Source organism: Camellia sinensis, chromosome 4 (genome assembly GCF_055761805.1).
Source record: "Camellia sinensis isolate YWXY chromosome 4, ASM5576180v1, whole genome shotgun sequence".
In the NCBI taxonomy this organism is placed as follows: domain Eukaryota; kingdom Viridiplantae; phylum Streptophyta; class Magnoliopsida; order Ericales; family Theaceae; genus Camellia; species Camellia sinensis.
The window spans coordinates 65,819,219-65,823,918 of NC_138964.1; positions in this window are offsets into that span (position 1 = coordinate 65,819,219).

Here is a 4,700-nt window from a genome sequence, read left to right on the forward strand (position 1 = left end):
TGTTATATTGTTTCAAATCATCTAATCTGATGGCGTCTCAAGAAACCCTCTCTTAAGAAACTCTCTCTCTAAACAACAGTAACAATGGCCGATCTATCGAGGAGGAGAATCATCTGGTACGTAGCACCAAAAAGGTCAAGAGCTCTACAATTGTTGAGGGAGATCAATTGATGGAGGAGATCGTGGCACCATCTGAGGCTATTCAAGCAACCCAAGAAGTGGAAATGCTTTCCACACCATCTGAGGTACCCCAGAAGAAATCTTTCTATCAAACTCTCACAGCAACTAAACATAATGAAAGGGCCTTCGACAATGATTTGGATCGGCTATCCACTGATGATGAATTCCTCACCGATGAAGAGGATAACGAGGCCCTATCAGAAGATGAACAAGCGCAAGACCTAGCTCCCATAATTCCCAGAATCAAGCTACCCCCACGGTTGGTGAAATTGATGCGCAAACCTTGGAAGGATTGCCTCATAGTCCGATTTTTGGGGAAAACGGTGGGGTTCAAGTTTCTTGTCAACAAATTAAAGAAAATTTGGGGCTTACAAGGGGATTTTGAAGCCACAGATCTGGGGCTTGATTTTTTTCTTGTGAAATTTGAAATGTTAGCTGACTGCAACAGAGTTTATACTGAAGGGCCATGGATAATCATGGATCACTACTTAACTATTCGTAGGTGGGAACACGATTTTAAGCCTTCGGAAGCTAAAGAAGTTGCTACAGCCCTTTGGGTTAGATTCCCACAACTACCCATTGAATATTGCAATGAAAAAGTCCTTTATCACATCGCCAAGGTGATTGGAAAGCCGCTCTTAAAGCGGATCTAAATACAGCCATGTCTACTCAAGGTCGGTATGCCAGGGTATGTGTTGAAGTTGATCTTACAAAGCCTCTTGTATCTAGATTTGCTATTGGTAAATATTATATAATAGAATATGAACATCTTCATTACTTTTGTTTTACATGTGGTAAGATTGGCCACCGTAAAGAATACTGCAGCCTTAAACCTATTCCACTACCGTCTCCGGTACACCAAGGAGGGGTCAACACCAGCAGCACAGCAGTGCCCCCTGAACAACTCTCAACGGCTAATACATCAGGCCAAAAAGTTGTCCACCACCCTGGTGATGAAGCAGAGTTTGGCCCATGGATGATTGTTAATCGAAGAACTCGCAAGCCCACTCCTACTAACCGTAACTCGAGGCCCATAATGCACAAAAAGCCTAATAATAGATTCAGCCCTCACTACTAAGCCCAGTAAAGAAGGAACCTCTGTGTTAACTAAAGGTAAGGAGATCCAAGTACCTTAGCTGTAGCACTTGTGCCTTTTAAAGCTTTTGGTAAATGTATTTGGACCCTTTATTCTATTGTGGGAACCTTTGGTGTTGTTGTACTTTAGTTTTGGAGGAGTACAAATTGATTTAAACTTGTTGGGTTTCGTTGTTCGCACTTATTCTTGTCAAAAGTTCCTTGGAGACTTAGAAATTCCGTTCTAGGGTTGACACCAGCCTTCTTGGGGTCGACCCTTACCTGTTGATGAAGTTCTGGAGGTGTTGCTGGAAAATAGGGTAGACACCAGACTGCGAGAGGGTCGACCCTCTTCTATCTGTGTGTTGGTTATTGGAACATAGGATAGACACCAGTCCGGGGTAGGGTCGACACCAGTCTGGGGTAGGGTCGACACCAGTAGTGCAGTCAAGCTTAGTTTTTTCAGATTTCTCTTCTTTGGTGTTGACATCACTGTTGCAGGGGTCGACCCCTGCAGTTTTTTTTTTTCTTTTTTTTTTTTTTCAGATTTTAGTCTGACTATTGGCCCTACTTTTTAGGGGTTTTGACTTGTATTTTGGATTGACTTTGGGGCTTATTTCTAATTTTTCCTAGTGCTATAAATAGGCTCACACTTGACCCTTTTCTTTATTTTCTTCTTCTCTTTTCTCCCTCTAAACCGTATCACTCTCTCTCCCTCTCCAAAATCACTTTTTGCTCAAAGATATCTAGATCTACTCACCTAGAGTGATCTTTTCACCATGGTCCTTTGAGATGGATTGTAGATCTCGTCAAGAGCTTCCCTTTGGTCCAAGTAGTTCGTGATTTCGTCGCCGGTGATTTTTGGGTGGTTTTCTCTCCTAAGCTTGAGGTAGGGATTTCCTTGCTCTTTTTCAATACCCCGTTCATAGATAGACATATGGTAAATTTATATTGCATGAAAATCATGTTCATGTTGGATTTCTTTGAAAATCATGTAAGGGAACCTAGGGTTGGTTGTTTGAGAATGAGTTTGTTATCATTGATTATATTTTGGGCAAATTGGGGAGTAATCTAGCATGATTATTGTTAAAAGAAGAGAAAACCCTAAATTATATTTTGATTCGGTAAATTAAAAGGGAGGATGGTTTAACAATGTTTGTAAATTACTAGTGTTAATTTGGGTTGTGTAAAAGTGTTAATGGCTAAGGGATTAACTATGGCATTGAGGTTATTTTGAAATGAATGTATTGGAATGAGATGAGTTATGGCTTTATTATCCGTGGAATTGGTTTTGTGAAAATGAAAAGAATGGAATTGGTTTTGTGAAATGGGAAAAGTGTTTTGGAATAAGTGGTGGAATATGTTGGCTTGGAAAATTATGAAAGTTGATCATGAAAATGGAAAATGAAATGATAACTCTATGTGAGTCTCAGAAAATAAATATGAGAATTGGACTATTATATCATGAGTGTTGAATACACATATTTGGGGGTTTTATCTTTAACTATCGTACTAGTGTCGTTGTTGGGTTTAAGATCTCATGAGAGTTGAGTCTTTTAATAGGTGTATTGAATACATGCATCTAGAGGTTTTGTCTTTGGTCATCAGTGGAGGATGACATTGTTGTGTTGAATTGTTGTGTATGCATTACACTTGCGTTGGTTGAGCATTATGGTATAATTCATGTGTATGTATTACACTTATTGGTTGTGCTTTGTCGTGTTGAAATGATTGGTGTTATATACCGCGCTTCGAATGAGGGGTACAATTACCTTCCAACTAACGCCTGGAGAATTGGTTGCGTTGAGAATCAGAGGTACCATTCCCTTCCAGCTAGCCCTGGAGAAATAGAGGCAAAGGTACCATTCCCTTCCAGCTTGTGTCTGGTAAACTGGCATGTTGTTGTGGAGAGTTATGTCATTAGCCTATTGTGCTATGACAGGTAGAGCCGGGGTTGTGTATCATTAATGTTTCATTTCGATTATGTATCATGTATTATAATGAATTGTGATTTTGCAAGGGTTATGATGGTTATAGTTTTGAAAGGCCGAGTTGCCTCATTTGTTGATCACATATTTGTGGATGATTTGTTGTTTCCGTTTTACTGAAGGCATGCATATATAGATATAAATGTGTTGGGAACAGTTATGAATTCTATTTTGAGATTTTGGAAAGTGTGAAGGAAATTGGGTATTTGTAAACATGTTTTGAGAAAGGCAAATCTGTTGTAAGTTTGGAAAATGGGAGAAAATAAATAGGCTTAGTGAAATTGTTTTCTAAAATTGTAGTTGTCATGAAAATTTGGGAATAAGGGGTAATGAAAAGAATAAAAAGGTGAATCACTTACAGTGTTGAATGAAATGACTGATTTTGAAAAAAGTTCATACCTATGTATATTTTTGTATAAACTACCATATTACTATTCTAGTATGAGATTGAGCATTCATGATCATAGCTATCTGTAAGTTGTTATTGTTGAGGATCATGTTGAAATCCCTACTGGCCTATATGTTCATCCCACGTTGTTGAATCTTTTTCAGGTAATAATCAGGACGTGCTACAAGACCTTGGATCTTCTTATTTGTTGGCCACGGGGCCTCTTTTGTGTTGGCCGAATGCCATTGATGTAAAGGGGTTACACCCTTCTTCTTGATTTTTTTTGTGATGTAAGCCTACGGGCAGTTTATCTAGTATGCTCATGTTGTATTTAATTTGCATTCGGATAAGAGAATTGTTATTTATTCCTACCCGTTGAACTAAAGAGTTTCTTCTGCATGTTATCTCTGAAATTGAATTAAATTAATGGATTTGGTAATGAATTCGAGTAATAAAAAGTGGGGCGTGACATTAGCCCTTAAACCCCCACCAAGCCTCTTCCAGTGTTAATCTCTTACACGCCAACTTTGAGGTTGCAACTTATCCCAATCAGTCTACTCCTTCTGCTTTACACCATACTATTGCTAGCTCTGACTTACTCCTACAAGATAGCCATGTGAAGAGTTCGACTACTACAGAACCTAGTCCTGTGCTACAACCTGCCACTGGGTCAGATAGCTCAATGCATGAGTTGGCCACCACTACCACAACTACCTCCTGTCCTCCCACTCCTTTAACACCATACCCCCATTCTTCCCTAGAAGATCATAATCCCACCCCCTCTCCAGTAAACACTAAACATAAAAAGAAACCACCAGACCCTAAACATGAGTCACAACATCACCAACGAAGAAATGGAGGTACTGGAAGTTCAGTTGCCCGAATTGACACACAGTACAGTGGGCTCATACCTCGAACCCGTGAACGAAGCAATTCACCAAGTAAGCATCGTTTGGTAGATAGACGAAATCAGGCTAAATTTAAAGCCCAGATGGATGAGCGCAGCTGGTCGACCTCTTCAAGTGACGCAAATGGCAGCCCTGAGGTCAACGGCTCTAAGCTAGACACTC